General features: G+C 38.7%; 1 non-coding gene across 1 annotated transcript; it reads left to right on the top strand.

The window, feature by feature from the left end:
• The first annotated feature begins 4,261 nt into the window (after positions 1–4,261).
• On the top strand, positions 4,262–4,365 carry LOC148565016 (small nucleolar RNA R71). Its single transcript, XR_015884461.1, has one exon. It is a non-coding gene; the product is annotated as a small nucleolar RNA R71 (small nucleolar RNA).
• The last annotated feature ends 15,096 nt before the right edge of the window (positions 4,366–19,461 follow it).

Here is a 19,461-nt window from a genome sequence, read left to right as displayed (position 1 = left end):
CTTTTTCAAATAATTTTTCTTTTAAGCATGGTGAGGATACAGAGGATATCTTATAATAAAAATAAAACAAGAAAATAAACTAGAAAAGGATAAAAGACTAGATCTGATCGTGAACTTAGAAAGAAAAACAAACAATGAATAAAAGTACAGTGAAAACAGAAATAAAACAGAGAGATATAATGGGACTTAACAACCTCAGTGGCAGCGGCTGTTGCTTCCCCTGGAGAATCCAATGGAGCGTTTGATATCCTCCATGTCACGCTCTTGCATCTGTTGCTCCTCCATCAATCGTCTCTGATCTTCTCTTATTTCATGGAGGGTATTGGCGTGCTCAGTGTGTTCCACCCTCAAATGCTCTACGTTTGAACTCAGCTCCCCTATCAAGGTTTCAGTTGATCCCAATAGTCTTCGGGAGGAAAATACATCCCTTGAGGCATCTTAGGGATTTCTGGTGGAGGTGGCTGCATAGGCTCTTATTTGGGTCCTTGTGCCGGCTCTCTGACATTCTCCATCCTCATCTTCGTGATGGGCTTATCCTTCTCAATGAGGGCATCACCTGGAATGTTAATTCCAACTGAATTACACATGCGATGGATGAGGTATGGGAAGGCTAGCCTTGCCTCGGTGGAGGCTTTTGTGGCTACCTTGTGTATTTCTTGAGAGATTACTTCGTGCACCTCCAATTCATTTCCGAGCATGACTCAATGCACCATGATTTCTCGGTCAATAGTAACTTCAGACCAGTTACTAGTAGGGATGATGGAGCGTTGCACAAGCGCCAAGCATCCTCTCACCACTGGCTTGAGGTCAAGCCTACTCAGTTTGTAGGGCTTGCCGTGTGCATCTAGCCTCCATTGGGCTCCATCCACACAGATGTCTGCGAGTACTTGCTCCAACTTCTGATCAGAGTTGACCCTTTTTGTGTAGGAGTGTGGGTCACCTTATAATTGGGACAATTGCAATGCCATCCTCACACTTTCCGGGCTAAAGTCCAAGAGTTACTCTCGAACCATGGTGCGGTAGTTCTTGGGTTATGGGTTCACATTAGTGTCATGCCCCTTCGTGACCCAAGCGTTGGTGTAGAAATCTTGCACCATTAGTGTGCCAACAGCCGAGATAGGATGGGCTAAAATTTTCCAGTCCCTTCTCCAGATTTCTTCAAGGATTTCCAGATACTCATCCTCCTTGAGCCTAAAGGGGACCTCAGGAATCACCTTTTTGTGCCTCACCATAGCATAAAAGTGATCTTGGTGGGCTCTAGTAAGGAATCTCCATTATTTCCATGGTTCAGAAGAGGAAACGGGAGCCTTTTCCTTTCTCTTCCTTGAGGCTTCACTGACCTTGGGTGCCATACTTAGAAATGGTAGAAGTAAAAAAGAAAAGCTTTTGCAACACCAAACTTAAGAACTTTACTCGTTCTCGAGCAAATATTAACAAAAAGAGAATAATGGATTAGAAGGAAGAAGAAATATAGAGGGCACAGGGAGAGAAACCTTCGGCCAAGTGGGGGATGAGGAAGGGGAAGAGTGTGTAGAGTGTGTAAGGCAAGAGGAAGAGAGTGTTTAGGTGTGAGGATAATAAGAGGAATGAAGGGGTATTTATAGGGGTGGGAGGGATAGGGTTCGGTTATGAGGAAGGGAAGAATGGGTGGAAATAGTTTGAATTTGAAGTGAGTGGGGTTGGTGAGAATTGAATGAAGGAAGTTATGTGAGGTTTTGGGAAGAGGAAAAGGTGATGTGAATGTGATTGGTGAGGGTGTATGGAGAAGAGGGAAAGTAGGGTGTGAGTTTCAAGGTTTAGAAGGTAGGAGAGAGAAGAAGGTCGGGTAGGTGGAGATTCTGTGGGACCCACTGTCCTGAGAGGCTATGAATTTTGAATTCCCTGCCCCCTACCTGGCGTTTAACACCAAGATCTGCTCCCTTTAGGGCGTTAAACGCCAACCTTACTCCCTGGCTGGCGTTCAATGCCAGCTTGTGCCCCCTTTTGGGCGTTGGACGCTCAGGATACTCCCTTTCTGGCGTTCAACGCCAGCTTCTCTCTCTCTTTGGGGCGTTGAACGCCCAGGATTCCCCCCTGTGTGGCGTTCAACGCCAGCTTTTGCTTCCTGTGGGGCATTGAACTCCCAGAAGGGATCAGGGAGAAAAGCTTCTTAGCTCTTTTATGTGCATTGAATGCCCAGCTCTTTCCTTGGCTGGCGTTCAATGCCAGCAAGTGACTCTCCTCAAGGTCTTCTATTTCTACTTCTGAATGTCTCTGTCACTGTTTTAAGTACTGCACATGATCACAAATGTCAAAAGTAAAGGAAGAACTATAATATCAAACTTAAAATAAATGGAAAGAAAATGAAAACTCCATGCTAATGGTTGGGTTGCCTCCCAACAAGTGCTTCTTTACCGTGATTAGCTTGACAGACAGCTCCATTACGAAGGTAAGTAGGAGCTCAGATCTTCATCCCTTACAGTGAACTTTCTTTCTGTGCTCTCATGATCAATACTCCACATGCTCTAGAGACAGGATTCTACTCACTGTGTATGAAATAACTAGACTCTTAGTAAAGACAACTCTCATTCCAGGTGAGAGGCATTTAGTGGGGATCTTCTTGTCCCTCCAGCCTTTAGGTACCTTCTTTTTAGTACCTTCCTTCCCAGTGCTTGATGATGGTTGCCCAACACCAAACCTAGAGTTGGTGTATGGGGACTCTGTAAACCTCTGCACTGAAAAGGAAGGCTGAAACATAATGTGTTGCACAATGGTACCACCTCTGTCAGAGGGAGATTGAGGGTTGGGGATCTTGAACAAGATGCAATCCTCATGTAGTCTCAAGACTAGCTCTCCTTTTTCTACATCAATAATGGCCTTAGCAGTGGCTAGAAAAGGCCTTCAAAGGATGATGGATTCATTTCTATCCCCCCCCAGTGTCTAGAATTACAAAGTCTACAGGGATGTAAGGTCCTCAACCTTTACTAGGACATCCTCCACCATACCATATGCTGTTTTTAGGGTCTTATCTAGCATCTCCAATGAGATTGTGGCACGTTGTACCTCTAGAATTCCTAGCCTCTTCATTATAGACAGAGGCATCAGATTGATGCTTGAGCCAAGGTCACATAGTGCCTTCTCAAAGGTGATGGTCCCTAAAGTACAGGGAATCAGGAAGCTTCCGGGATCTGGTAGCTTTTGAGGGAGCTTCTTCTGGACCAAGGCACTGCACACCTTGGCCAGTATCATAGGCTCATCTTCCTCTTCTAACACCTCTATATGAGAGTATTTGGCTCTCAACTTCCTAAGGATTGCTAGGTACCGAGCAATTTGCTCTTCCTTAGACTCTTCATGATCTTCTGAAGAAGTGTATTCTTCAGGTTCCTCTCTCGGCAAATGGGCCTATAAGGTGGCATTCTCAGTTTCCTCATGAGCTCTGATTTCTTTGAGCTCCTCTATATTAGGCTCCTCTTTAGGTTCGGTCACAACCTCTACCATGAGGGCCTTGCACTCTTCCTTTCGATTTACCTCTGTGTTACTCGGAAGAGTATTTGAAGGGATATCTGAGATCATCTTGCTCAGATGACCAACCTGTATCTCCAAGTTCCAAATAGAAGATCTAGTTTCAGCCATGAAACTATGTGTGATCTTAGAGAGGTTAGAGACTATAGTAGCCAAGTCAGAGAGGCTCTGCTTGGGTGTCTCTATCATCTGCTGAGATGATTCGAATGGTTTATTATTGAACCTGTTCTGGTTCATTCCATTCTGATTATTATTGAAACCTTGTTGAGGCTTCTACTAGTCTCTCCACCCAAAATTGGGGTGGTTCCTCTATCCCTGATTGAAAATATTTGAATAGGAATTGTTGTTGGAGTTTCTTGAGAAGTTTTCCATGTAGTTTATCTCCTATATGGTGGTCTAGGCGTTATCATCTACGTCTAACTCATAGGCTGTCTCTGGGCAGTAAGCCTCAGAGCTCTACGTCCCACTCAGGTGCTGAGTGATCATGTTGATCTGCTGAGACATGAGCTTGTTTTGAGCCAAGATGGTGTCTAAGGTTCCTACTTCTAGGATGCCTCTCTTCTGTGTAGCCCCATTGCTCACAGGGTTCCTTTCAAAAGTGTACATGTACTGGTTGTTAGCAACCATATCAATGAGCTCTTGCACCTCTTCAAGTGTCTTCTTCAAGTGGAGGGATCCACCTACAGAGTGGTCCAATACCATCTTGGACATATCAGATAGGCTATCATAGAAGATATCCAACATGGTCCAATCTGAGATCATGTCAGGAGGGCATCTCCTGATCAGTTTCTTGTATCTTTCCCATGCTTCAAAGAGGGATTCACCCTCTTTCTATCTGAAGGTTTATACTTTCACCCTAAGCTTGCTCAGCTTTTTAAGGTGGAAAGAACTTAGTCAAGAATCCATTAACCACCTTCTCCCAACTATCTAGGCTTTCCTTAGGCTGAGAATCCAGCCATAGTCTTGCTCTGTCTCTTACAGCAAAAGGAAAGAGCATGAGCTTGTAGACCTTTGGATTTACTCCATTAGTCTTAACAGTGTCACATATCTGCAGAAAGTCAGATAGGAACTTGTTTGGATCTTCCTGTGAAAGTCCATGAAACTAGCAGTTCTGTTGTACCAGAGTGACCAGTTGAGGCTTCAACTCAAAGTTGTTTGCCCCAATGACAGGAATGGAGATGCTATGCCCATAGAAGTCAAAATTGGGTGCAGTGTAAGATCCTAGGACCTTTCTTGCGTCACCTCCATTGTTTGGATTAGCTGCCATTGTTATTTCTTCTGCCTCTTATTCTAATGCTCATGTAAGATTCCTTACGGCTCTGCTAGCTTGAGCTTGTTGCAGACGCCTTTTCAGAGTCCTTTCAGGATCAAGATTTGGGTCAAAAAGAGGTTTTTTATCCCCACTCCTATCATAAACAAAAACAAAGAAACCAAGAAGAAAGAAGAAAAGATTCTCTATGTCAGAGTATAGAGGTCCTTTGTTAGAGATATAGGTAAAGAAGAAAAGAGAAGATGGTATCTTTTAATTAAAAAGAGAAGTTTCCGAAAATGGAGAGAGAAAGAGAAGAATTTTAAAACTAAAGAAAAAGAAAGAAACAAGAGATTTTCGAAAAAGATGAGAGAGAAAGGAGTTAGAATTTTCGAAAAAGAAGAGAGAGAAAGAGAGAAGAATTAGAAAGAATCAATCTTTTAAAATTAAAATGAAACAAACAAGTAACTAACTAAGAAAGATTTCAAAATAAAATAACATAAATGATTTGAAGGAGATTTAATTTTTGAAAATATTTAAAATTTTAAAAAGTAAGAAGTTGGAAAAGAATATTTGAAATTTAAAAATTAAAAAGAGAAAGTTAAAAGAGTGAAGCAAGATGAGATAAGATTTTAAAATTTAGGACAAAAGATTTTATTTTAAAAAGTTCTGAAATTAAAAGAAAGTTAAAGAAGGATTTTAAAAATTTAAAAATCTTAAAATTCAAAATTAAAATAAAGAAAAACAAACAAAATACTAAACTTTAAAAATTAAATTTAAAAGAAAGATAAGATAACAAGATTTTGAAAATCAAAGAAAGAAAAGATAAGATAAAGATTTGAAATAGAAGATAAACAAGAAATTTAAACAAAAACCAAAAGACAACTAACAAAACACCAAACTTAAAAATTTGAAATTAAATGACACAAGATTTAAAAATTTGAAAGGAAAAACACTAAAAGACACCAAACTTAAAGATTTTAAAAATCAAAGACACTAATTTTTGAAAACCTTGAAAGAAAAACACCAAACAACACCAAACTTGAAAATTTTGAAATCAAACAAGAAAAATAGCAAGAACAGTTCGAACACTAAGGAAAGAAAACAAGAACAATTTTTAAAGACTCAAGAAAAGAAATGAAAACTAAAGTGACACCAAACTTAAAAATTAACACAAGACTCAAACAAAAGAAAAACAATGATGACTAATAATGGAAAATATTATTTTTTATTTATTTATTTTTTTGAAAAATTTTTTGAAAAAGAAACAAGAAACACAAAAAGGAAAACACGTAAGGGTGCCTGATCTAAGGAACAAGATAACCGTTAGTTTGTCAATCACAAACAATCCCCGGTAATGGCTCCAAGTAATACCTGATGCACCACTATTTCATGGTACATTTTATGATGAATTGAATGGATTTTATTAACTTTTCTCACATTTATTCAATGAAATAGCATGGTTTTGTAATTCTCTCTTAATTTGTGCATAAGTGTGAAAACATGCTTTTTAGGCCTTTAATTTGCTAGTTTAATTCACCTTTGATTCCAATAAATACCTTGATGTATTTGTTAGTGAATTCAGGTTGAAAAGGCTAGGAATGGATCAAAGGAGTGAAGAAAAAATAATGCAAAGTAGAGAATTCATGGAAAATCAAGGATTTGTAGTGTATACATCGACGCGCACGCGTGAAAGACGTGCACGCGTGAATATGAAGTCGCATGGCGACGCGTACGCGTGACATGACGCATACGTGTGGGAAGCAAAATGCCAAACAACGCGTACGTGTGACCCATGCGTACGCGTCGCAGCTCGCACGTGACCTCATTAAAGTGAAAACGTTGGGGGCGATTTCTGAGCTTCCCAGGCCCAGACCCAACTCATTTTCTGAGCCTATTACATGCAGAAATCAAGAGGAGTGAAAGGGAGTTTTGATCATGTTTTAGTTAGCTTTTAGAGAAAGAAGCTCTCTCTTCTCTCTAGAATTAGGATTAGATGTAGATTAGGATTTCTTTAGATCTAGGTTTAATTCATGCTTTGATCTACTTTTCCTTCCTAATTTCTTGTTCCTTTACCTTTGCTTTCCTAGTTTAGTATTTTACTCTTTGTATTTGTTTACTTTGTTGTTGATGCACTCTTGTTTCTTCTATTTTTCTTTAATGCAATTTATGTTTGATTTCTTTTATTATTGATTTGCTTTGTTGTTGTTAATTCCTTGCAATTAGTAGTTGTAGATTTATATTTCTTGCAATCTTATTTTGCTTTCCTTTTATGCCTTCCAAGTGTTTGACTAAATGCTTAAAAGGATGTTAGAGTAGATTTTTGTGTTCTTGGCTTGGGATGGTAACTTAGGTAAAATTGAGTTGCTAATGTTCAAGTGTTGATAATTGGTATCCATTGACTCTAGCTTCCACTAAGTTAATTAGTGAGGTGGCTAGGACTTACGGATTGGGATTGATATTGCTCATTTGACTTTCCTTCACTTGTTAAAGGATGAGTTAATGGGATTGATCCTTGCAATTATCATGTTGTGGTTAGTAACAAGGATAAAGATCCTTAACTATCAACCCTTGCCAAGACCTTTTTTATTATTTGAGTTTCCTTTACTTTCTTGCCATTTATCTTTCATGTTCCTTATTCAAAATCCCAAAATACTTGTCCCATAACCAATAATAAGAACACTTCCCTACAATTCCTTGAGAGACGACCCGAGGTTTAAATACTTCGGTTATTATTTTTATAGGGTTTGTATTTGTGACAAAAAAATTTTTGATTGAGGAATTATTTATTGGTTTAGAACTATACTTGCAACGGGATTTCAATTGAGAAATTTTTTACTGATAGACAATTTTTTTCGTTCATCAAAATGGCGCCATTGCCGGAAAATTGTAAATGTGTGCCTTGTTATTGGTTATTGTATATATGTTAATATTGTGAATAGCTTGATTTTTGGATCGCTTGTTAGTTTTTGCTAGTTTTAGGATTTTGTTTCATTATTTCTTGTTAGCTTTTGCCTTTATTTTCTCTTTTCATTATGAATTCTCACCCCTTTGCTATGAGTTTGGTTACAACTATGTTGTAGAAAATGGAGATTACAATAAGAACATTCATCAAGGATGGAACAATCAAAGGTGGGAGGTGCCCCAAGCTTATGGACAACCTTCTTGGCAACAACCCCCTCTGGTCTCTTATAGGTATAATTTCACTCCTAATGCATATCAATCCAATGGCTATGGTAGACCTCATTGTGACTATCAACAACCATATGCCTATGAGCCTCATCCTCAACATAGCTCTCAACCATACTCACAAGCCCCTTTTTACCGAATACCCTCCTATGACCCTCATCCATCATATAACCAATCACCCTTACCTCATCCTTGTGACCATTATGAGAGAAAGCCCATAGAACCACCCACATTCCAATACAATTACTCCCAAGGACCACAAATTCCATACACACCACCTTTATACTCTTACCAAGAACAACTACCTTCCTATTATAAACCCTTTCTCCAAAATAATGAACCCTCCTATCCACCCAATCTCCAATAGATGAAATCCTTGGTCTTATCCTTCAAGGGCAAGAAGAGATGAAAAGGGAGGTACTAGAATTCACGGCCGCCTTGGACGAGGTAGTGAATCGATTAGCCTCCTAATGCTTGAACAACCAAGGCATTCCCATGGCCACATGTGGAGAATCAATTGAAGAGCATAGCATGAAGGAGAGATTGGAAACTCCGGTAGAAAGTAAGGAATGTTGCTTCTTGTTAAAACAATTGGAGGAACCTATGATTGTTAAAGAAGAGGAAGAAGTGGTTGAAGACTTAGGAGATGCGGAACCTCCATGGGAATCAAGAATCATAGAAAATTTCTCCAAGAAGATTGAATTTGATGTTGAGGAGGAAAGTGCACAACCTCCAAAATAATTGTTGAGTGAAGACTTGGAAGGAATGAAGCAAGAATTGAGTTTCCTTGGTGATGAAGATCATGCATCAAACCTTCTTGGTGGTGAATCCTTTGAACTTGAAGAACCTTCTCCCGATGAATTTGAAAGTATTGTGGGGGTAGATTTCTCTCATTCTCCCATTTATGATTTGAGTGATGGAGAAGAGTTAGATGAAATTGATAAACAAATGATTGAAATTGAGAAATCTTGTGAAGAGGTGGAGGTCCTTAGAAAAAGAAGGACGGGAGTTGAATATGCTTTGTCAAGACCCTTGGAACCTTCTTCACCTAGGTTGTCATCTACTCCTTCATTTAAGTGGGTAAAAGTCATCTCTATTAGCTTTATTTTCCCACTTGAGTATGGTTTACTTGAAACGAATGGTCAACTTAGGGAACTTTGTGGGATGAAGCGTAAAAGAAGGATGTTTCGTGGTTGGTGTTGTAAATCAAAGCTCATTTTGGTTGACACATCGAAGATGAGATGCAAAGGTTGGACTAGTGCTCAATTAGGTGGGTCTAGAAGGAGAGTTTGGCACTTCATTGAGAATTCATCTTGCTTGCCACCCAGATGGACTAATGAGAATCAACTTGAAGACGGGTGTAGAAATAAGATATGGGATCCGGGAATACATGAGGATCAATTTTAGGAGCCCTTAGTTTGTGAAGAACTCCATCAAAGCTTGGAGCTATTGATTTTGAAGAATGGAGCTTATTGGAAGTCCAAGCATTGGTGGATGTTCAAGGATGGCTTCAAGCATAAGCCACCTTGAGGAGGAGCTCCCCACAAGTCCAACTTAAGGACAATAAACAAAAGTGCTAGGTGGGAGACACCCCACCATGGTAACATCTTTTCATTTTTCTCTTTTGTAAATATTGATAAAATTAGTTAATTTCATGTTTTGATTGGTTTGTTGAGTTTAGTTGGTAGTCTAGTATGTTAAATAAGGTTTTATGGTGTTTTGGTGGTTGTTTGGAGGTTTAGAATGCTTGGTTTGGTGCAAGAACTTGGAAAAATTTTGAAAAATAGAGCACCAACCCACGCGTACGTGTCACCTCACGTGTACGCATGACCCCAAGCTTTTTCACCATCCACGCGCACGCGTCAGCCACGCGTACACGTGGATCCAAAATTTCCACCTTCCATACAAAATCCAAAGAGTTTTGCAAGTTTTGGGCTGGAATTGTGCCTTTCGCACAGGCCCATCCACGCGTACGCGTCATCCCTCTGAATAACCCATCACACGTACGCATGACCCACGTGTACGCGTCGCTCCCATTTCATCTATCTATGCTCACGCGTCACTCAACGCGTACGCGTGGATAGCCTTGTTTCATCACCTTCTTTTCTTCTCCTCTTTCCCATTCTTTTCTTCTCTTCTCCTCTCTTTTCTTTCCCTTTTCTTACCCATCATCCAACACTACCATACGCCATGAACCATTAGTTAGTTTAGTTAGTTAGCTATTTAGTAAGTTTCATTTTTGATTAATTTTCCATTTTCTTTGATGAGTGTTGGATTATTAATTTTGTTTGCTGTTTATTGCTGCTTATTATTAATTGAATGCTATTTTAGCATAATTATTTTTGGATATTCATTGTTGGATTCTCTTGTTGAGGTTATAATTTATTACTTGGTTTTGAATTTTTCATGCTTAACCTTTGTGAACACCAAGTACATGAGAATTTCCTTTAAAGCATGTTAAATCTTTTTTGAATTGCATGATTTGGCCAACATGTGATTTGAATCCTTTTCTTTGATTAGGCAATTTCTTGATGGATGTTATGCATTTATCTTAATGCATTGTGTTTCTTGATCATATGCATCCATATGTTTTGGCTTGAATGCTTTTGTACTTCTTTATTGCTTGTTTGGTTGTCTTAACTTACGAGTTTAGAGCATCTCAAGCACACTAGAATGAGTGAAGTGCATGCTCCTTTTCGTGTAACTGTGACATAGCTTTTTATGTTAGTGTGTGTGTTCTAAACTGCGCGCAACTTAGAATGCACACTTACCTTTATCCATGCCACACATTGAGTCACTCACTTCATTCTAGTAATTATTACCTCATTCCAACAATGTATGCTTCCTTGCTTTTGCATTTACTTTTCTTACTATCCTGTCTTCTATTTTCAGGATGAGTCATTATAAGCTAAAACGTAAGCGGGACAAAGAACATGCAGCAACCGATTGATCTACCAGCTGAAGGTAGCAACTCGGCAAGTCGCCATACCCCCTTGCTCATCTTTGAATACACCGAGGACGGTGCAAACTTTTAAGTGTGGGGAGGTCATCCGACTGAATCGGCGCTTTTGGGTGACAAATTTCTAAAACACTTTCACATTTCATTTTAGGCCTTTTAGGATTTTTAGTTGCATTTTCTTATTTTGCATATATATACATAATAAACTTAGTCAAAATAATGAAATTTTTCAAGAAATTTATCTATAGGGCATTGACATCCCAATTGATTTGGGTAAAAAATTTTCATTGAACTTGCTTGAACTATACATTGTGGAACATGTTTTGAGCTAAGAACACACAACCTCGTGAGTTTTTAGCCTAATTGTGTGGTTATATCTTATAACCACTTATTTTTCTTCTTGTGCGTGATCATTCTCTTTCTATTATTGTAATCTTTGATTTGTTTGATTCTATATGTCCATTATTTTGTGTATACATGCATTTATATGATTGAGGTCATTGTTCATTGAGCTCACTTACCCAAATAGCCTACCTTTTATCTTCCATAGTTAGCCAATTTTGAGCCTATGATTAACCCTCTTGTTCTTAATTTTAGCACATTACAAGCCTTAAAGCAAAAAGAAACAATAAATGTCCTTAATTTGGATCTTTGATTAGCTTAGGCTAGTGAGTGTGTATCATTCAAGTGTGGGGAAACTTGGGACATTGGTTGAGGTAAAAGTGTATTTTGTAATTTTGTTGAAAATCATGGAAATTAGGTACATACTCATGTGTTAATTAAATGTAAAATCATATGCATTGATACTTTTGTATATACTTTATTGCAAAAAGAAAAAAAATGAGAAAATAAAAAGAAAAAAATATATATGAAAAGAAAAATAAATAATAGAAAAAGAAAGAAAAAGCAAAGCAATAAAAAGGGGACAAAATGCCCCAAAGTGAAGTCCAATAACAATCAATGCATATGAGTTGTAATAAAAAAGAGAATGCATGAGTGTGTGAAAAACTGAGGATTATGGGTAGTTAGGCTTGTTTAGAATTCTATAGGTTGTTATATAGGTTAGGTGGGAAGTTTAGGTTAATCAAAGATTCAAATTCTAGTCCACTTGACCATATGCATCCTACCGTGACCTAGCCCAATTACAACCTTTGGGGAAGTCCTCATGATATTTGTATACATGCATGAAATAATTGTTGATTGTTAGATAAAAATCATATCTTTGAAAGCATGATTAGAAGAGAATTGAGTGAATCAACCCTATACACTTGAGCGACTAGAGCGGATACACATTCGGTGAGGGTTCGATTGCTCAATTACATGTTTTCACCTAGAATCATCACTTTTCTTGTAAGTTTGTAAAATCTTTTAATAATTCAATTCAATTGTGGGTTTGGCTTGGTTGTTAATACCTTTAGCCCTTATGTGCATATATGCTTTCTTGGAAGTTGATTTATTTTGACCAAATAGTTGCATTCATTTAGATAGTTGCATATAGATAGGTCGCATTTAGTTAGTTTGCATTTAATAATTGTTGATACCCTTTGTCTCTTTCTTGGTTTAGCATGAGGACACGCTTGGTTTAAGTATGGGGAGATTTGATGCACCACTATTTCGTGGTACATTTTATGCTGAATTAAGTGAATTTTATCAACTTTTCTCACATTTATTCAATGAAATAGGATAGTTTTGTAATTCTCCCTTAATTTGTGCTTAAGTGTGAAAACATGCTTTTTAGGCCTTTAATTTGCTAGTTTAATTCACCTTTGATTCCACTAGATGCCTTGATGTGTTTGTTAGTGAATTCAGGTTGAAAAGGCTAGGAAGGATCAAAGGAGTGAAGAGAAAGGCATGCAAAGTGGAGAATTCATGGAAAATCAAGGATTTGGAGTGCATACATTGACACGCACGCGTGATAGATGCGCACGCGTGAATATGAAGTCGCATTGCGACGTGTACGCGTGACCCATGCATACGCTCGCAACTCGCACATGACCTCATTAAAGTGAAAATGTTGGGGGTGATTTCTGAGCTTTCCAGGCCCAAATCCAACTCATTTTCTGAGCCTATTACATGCAAAAATCAAGAGGAGTGAAAGGGACGAGCACATAGGGAGTTTTGATCATGTTTTAGTTAGTTTCTAGAGAGAGAAGCTCTCTCTTCTCTCTAGAATTAGGATTAGATGTAGATTAGAATTTCTTTAGATCTAGGTTTAATTCATGCTTTGATCTACTTTTCCTTCCTAATTTCTTGTTCCTTTACCTTTGCTTTCCTAGTTTAGTATTTTACTCTTTGTATTTGTTTACTTTGTTGTTGATGTACTCTTGTTTCTTCTATTTTCTTTAATGCAATTTATGTTTGATTTCTTTTATTGTTGTTTGCTTTGTTGTTGTTAATTTCTTGCAATTAGTAGTTGTAGATTTATATTTCTTGCAATCTTATTTTGCTTTCCTTTTATGCCTTCCAAGTGTTTGACTAAATGCTTGGAAGGATGTTAAAGTAGATTTTTGTGTTCTTGGCTTGGGATGGTAACTTAGGTGAAATTGAGTTGCTAATGTCCAAGTGATGATAATTGGTGTCCATTGACTCTAGCTTCCACTAAGTTAATTAGTGAGGTGGCTAGGACTTATGGATTAGGATTGATGTAGCTCATTTGACTTTCCTTCACTTGTTAGAGGATGACTTAATGGGATTGATCTTTGCAATTATCATGTTGTGGTTAGTAACAAGGATAAAGATCCTTAACCATCAACCCTTTCCAAGACCTTTTTTTATTATTTGAGTTTTCTTTACTTTCTTGCCATTTATCTTTCATGTCCCTTATTCAAAATCCCAAAATACTTGTCCCATAACCAATAATAAGAACACTTGTCCCATTTATCTTTCATGTCCCTTATTTAAATACTTCGGTTATTATTTTTATTGGGGTTTGTACTTGTGACAAACAAATTTTTTTTTGAGGAATTGTTTGTTGGTTTAGAACTATACTTGCAACGGGATTTCAATTGAGAAATTCTTTACCGATAGAAAATTTTTTTCGTTCATCAATACCTCAGGTGAGTGAGGGTCGAATCCCATGAGGATTGCCGGATTGAGCAAGTTGTGGTTATCCTACAGATCTTAGTCAGGCGAATAGAAAGTTAGTTTTTGGTTGTTCTAGGTGCATAAACAAGCAATAACAAAAGCGATAAATAATTAAGATAGAGATAGTAATTAGCAGTCAGTTAAGGCTTCGGAGATGGTTCTTCTTCTGGATTAACACGTCATACTGATGCACGAAAAACTTGTCTCATAACAAATTTCCTTCGGCAAGTGTACCGAATTTGTCGTCAAGTAAAAACTCACAATAGAGTGAGGTCGAATCCCACAAGGATTGATTGATCAAGCAACTTTAATTAGAGGAATGTTCTAGTTGAGCGAATCAGAATTTGAGTTGAGAATTGCAAAAAATAAAATGGCGGGAAAGTAAATGGCAGAAAAAGTAAATGCTAGAATTAAAGAACTGAAAATAAATGACTAAAAGTAAATTGCAGAATTGTAAATGGGAATGGGGAAATCGCTCATAAAAGTAAATAACAGAAATTAAAGAGAATGGGTAAGATCAGAAATGGGGGTTCATTGGGCTCAGGAGATGTTGCATTCTCCGGATCAATTTCATTTTCATCTCTTCCTCAATCAATGCACTCATTGATCTCCTTGGCAATCTTAAGTAATTGAATTACAATTTCTTATAATTCAATCTCTCAAATCTTGATCAATAGCCAATTCCTTGGTCAATTGCTCATGAGAAGAGATGAAGTATGGTCACTGATTATACCACATGCATTTCCCAAATCAAGTGTTGAGAGGATTATAGTCACATATCCATCCAAACCCAATTTGGTCCAGCATGAGAAAGCATTTCTAGCATGATCTCTTCATTCCTCTTTCAAGGTTCAGAAGAGATCCAAGTATGAATAGCTTCTTTTCCAAGATAACTACCCAATTGGATGAAGATCAAAAGCTTTCAAGTAAAATCAAGAGAAAAGATAGAAGAAGAATAATGAAAACTAGTATTGATCCATCAAATTACAACAGAGCTCCCTAACCCAATGAAAGGGGTTTAGTTGTTCATAGCTCTGGAAAATGAAAACCAAGATGGAGAATACATGATGAAAACTAGAAGTGCAGAGAAAGTAAATACAGAGAGTAGTTCTATGCCCAGAGGCTCCCTATAATTTTCAAAACTCCCTAATTAATTCAAAGCTACTCCTATATATACTACTCTTCTACTCTTCTAGTTGGTTCTTCAAGTCTTGGGTTTGGGCCTTTGGATCTTGAGTTTGAAGCAGTTATCTTCTTCATTGGGCTTGGCTTTACTTGCAGAGAGAAAGTGTGAAGTGGGTAGAGACTTTTGCTCAGGACGTTAGTGGTGTTAACGTTCAGTGAAAATATGGGTTCGAGAACGTTAGTGACATTCAACTTTTTCACTAACGTTCCTTACCCAAGTAAGAGCCACGTTAACCTCAACGTTAGTAGCACAAACGTTGCCACTAACGTTGCCTCTTTGTCCTTTGCACACATTATTGGGACTCAACTTTTCCAATAACGTTGAGAAGCCTCTCCCTTCCCTACGTTAGAGTCCACATTAACTTAGTTAACGTGGCTCTTTTAACGTAGGCTTGCCAACCTTCGAGAACGTTAGTGACACTTAACATTGTCACTAACGTTCCATTGTGCCCCTTAGCTCCCACGTTAGAGTCCACGTTAACCTAGTGGCTTCTAACGTGGCCATGCTAGCCATCTCCAACATTAGTGACAAAGTTGAGTGTCACTAACGTTGGCTCAACATTCCCTTATCCACGTTAGCTTCCACGTTAACTAAGTTAACGTGGGAGTTAACGTGGCTCATGGTGGCATGTGTGGGCTTCTTCCAACGTTAGTGACAATGTTGGGTGTCACTAACGTTGGCGTCACCTCCCTTCTTCACGTTAACTTCCACGTTAACTTGGTTAACGTGGGAGTTAACGTGGCCTAGTGTGACTTGGCCAACGTTAGTGATAATGTTGAATGTCACTAACGTTGGCTTCCCCCCTTTCTTCTTAACGTTAGAGGCCACGTTAACTAAGTTAACGTGGTGACTAACGTGGCCACTTATGAGCTTGGTCCAACGTTAGTGATAATGTTAAGTGTCACTAACGTTGGTTTCATTTCCTTTTTTCCATGTTAGAGTTCACGTTAACTTAATTAATGTGACTCTTAATGTGGGCAATGATGGCTTCGAGAGCATTATTGGCAATCACTTTTCTTATTAACTTTGCAAGTTACTCCTATTCCACGTTAGTGTTAACGTTAGTGTAACTAACGTAGCCACTAATGTGGTTCTTCTTTGCTTCCTTTGTCCTGAAATCAAGCAATAAAGTGCATCAAAGTTCTAGTCCAAGTCATGGGAAATGCAACCTCCAATTTGTCCTTAAATTCATGCAAAATCCTCATGAAATCATGTAAAGTGCACAATGTATGCTTGAATCAAGATGTAAGTGAATATCTACCTAAAACTAGCTTATTTCCTAAGGAAATGCATGAAACTACCCTAAAAACAGTAAAGAAAAGGTCAGTGAAACTGGCCAAAATGCCCTGGCATCACAACACCAAACTTAAAGCTTGCTTGTCCCTAAGCAAGTACTGGAACAAGAGAATGATGAATGGAATGCCAAGAGAAATGAGTCATTCTTGTGGAAGTCATATCCCTGGTTTTATGGTGGTTTCATGCATAGCAACTTAGGTTCATTCCTGGCTTTCAGACCTTTATCATGTCCTAGAATACTCACTGTGATTGCATCCCATGAGACTTTTATTCATTGATCCTTTTGTTGTTATTTCAGGGCTTATTTGTGTTCTTAGACTAAGTATTCTGTGAGGGGACAACTCTTTAAAATAAGCTTTCAGCCAACACTCTAGAACCAGTTGGTTCAAGGTGCTAGGTGTTGAAGCACCCCTAAGGACTTACTTGCTCAAGTCTCTCCCCCATACATACACACCACAGGCACATAGTTTATTTATTTTCTTTTCTTGAGACCTTGGTGTCCAGCACCTCTTTGGGTTACTAAATGCTCTGTAGTGAGGGTTACTCTTGATAGTGGACTTTCAGCTGATAATCCCGAGTTAGTTAACCCAAGTTACCAAGTGATAAGGCACCCCTAAGAGCTTATTCATCTAAGTAGATCCCTCACACAGGAGCACCACAGACACATGCCTCAAGATTAAAAACCATTGGTGCCTAGCCTTATTGTTTGTTCTTTTTCTTTTATTCCTCAACTTTGATTGTTCTTTCCCTTTTTCTTATTAGGATCTTCTTATTTAGCTAGTCTCATGAGGTGTATCTCAAGCATAGTATTCATGACAGATAGTTGTCCTCCCACCTTATGGTTGAACCAACTTAGCTAACTTATGACTATACCATAAACTCATGAATTTACTCCATAGTATGAACTCTTCTCTGGTCTTAAAAAAAAACACTCATTCTCTTTTCATTTGATTCAAAGGGACAGGCATACAAATAAGTAAAGTCAGGATGCAGTGACATAAGGACTAGCAATCATAAACCTCTTCAACACAAAAACTTAAAAGACAGAATTTAAAAAGGTTTAAACTAACATGGAAGCAAGTTCTATTTCATACAAGATCTTCCTTATTTAAAGCATAGAAAAAGATGGACCAAAGAAGGAACTCCACCACCTTTTACTCTTGTGGATGTCCATGCTCTCCTTCTTGCTTGTCCTCCTGGTGTTTTTCTTGATTGCTTGTGCTCCCACTTTCCTTGCCTTTTCCAAGCAGCTTCTTCCAGAAACCACCATCTTCCATCTTCTTCTTGAGTGTTTCCTTCTGTTGTTTCACCTTCCTCTCTTCTTGTTCTACAAAATCTTTTTGGACCTCATCATATGTAGGGATGGCATAGTGTAGGTGATGCATATTACTGGACATGTAGTTCAACTTGGCTTGAGTGTTGACGTTGAACTCCTCCCTATGTAGTTGTCGTCCTTCATTAAGTACAGTGAACTCATTGAATGCTTTCATCTGGGCTATTTGTCGCTGATTGAGTTCCTGCAAATGCTTATCTTGACGTTCTTGCCTCTCAGTAACTTGGTGGATGGTTTGAGTGAGCTGGGAGTATTGTTCCTATTGCTGCTCCATTTTTTGTTTCTGCCACTCTTCTTGTTGGCTCATCCGGTTCAATATTTGCTCTTGTCCTTCCATATGTCTCATCCCCAAATCTTCAATAGCTCTTAGAAGGTGATTCATATTCAAGTCGGCTGGGTAAGGATGCTTTCCTTGTTGATATTCTTCCTGACGAGACTCCTCTTGGTGAGCTCCTTCTTTGGCTTTTAGTTTCCCTTTTTGTGGCCTTCTTTGTTGCTGAGCAGGTGTAGTATAGGCCATACGCTGGGTTGTCATTAGCCTCCCAGGGTTCACCCAGTCTGGATTGCTATCCTCAAAGACAACCTTGGCCTTTGTGCACAATCTGAGAATGGTGCTGGGGTACCAAAGCCTGGCACCTGATTCAAGCTTCTCAGCTGAATCTTGAATTCCCTCAGCTATAAATTCATGCACATTGATTTCTCCACCTTGTACTAGGCAATGTACCATAGTTTCTCGATTAATATTTACCTCTGAATTATTTGCAGCTGGGAGAATAGACCTCCTCACGAGTTCAAACCACCCCTTGGCTTCTGGGCTAAGGTCTCCCCTCTTGATGAACCGGGGTCTCCCATCTCTATACCTCTCCTAGGCAGCTGCTATAACACAGATGTCAGTCACGATCTCAGTGAGCTCATCATTCTCTTGGCTTTTACTTATCCTTGCATGATAGCTAGGCTCATCAAAATGTGGTGATTTCAGGTGAAGAGTTCTTATTATAGCATGTGGGCTGAAGTCCACCTCCTTTCCTCTTACATAGCTTTTGAAGGTTGGGGCCCTGGTTTTGTCTTCTCTGACCACATTTGCGTAGAACTCCTTGATGAGGTTTGCATTGATCTTCCCCTCTGGATTGGTGAGCATTTGCCACCCTCTTTCTTCAATCTTCTCCCGAATCTGTGGGCATTCGTCTTCATTGATTTGGAAGGTTAACTCAGGCAGTATCTTTTTAAGCTTTATCTGCTCAAATTCTCATTCATGGAAAGCAGTCTTAAATCTCTTCTCGTCGAAAGGAATGTTCTCCATTGGTTCCTTCCTCTTCTGCCTCTTGGAGCTTGATGTGCCATGAATGAAGTTAAAGTGAAAAGGGTGTAGTGAAGGGAAGAAATGTGGGATTTAGAGAGTGGGAAGTTGAAGAACTGGTTGCTGGAAAGTGAAGTGCAAGGGGTATGAATTTCGAATGTGGAGATGGTGCAGATTGGATCCACTTATATAGAGAAGTGATGAAGAGATGAAAGGTGTGGATTGATGGGGTTGGTGTATGATGAACGGATGGGGTTTTGTATGGAGTAAGCACGAGGATTATCAACTTTATGATGGAGTTAGTTCAGTTTCCAAGTTTGTTCTTCCTCCAATGTTGCATGGCAACCATTCCCAATGCATTCCCCCT

This window comes from Arachis ipaensis, chromosome B5, assembly GCF_059453495.1.
Source record: "Arachis ipaensis isolate K30076 ecotype BB chromosome B5, ASM5945349v1, whole genome shotgun sequence".
Lineage (NCBI taxonomy): Eukaryota > Viridiplantae > Streptophyta > Magnoliopsida > Fabales > Fabaceae > Arachis > Arachis ipaensis.
This window is presented reverse-complemented; position numbering and strand designations above follow the sequence as displayed.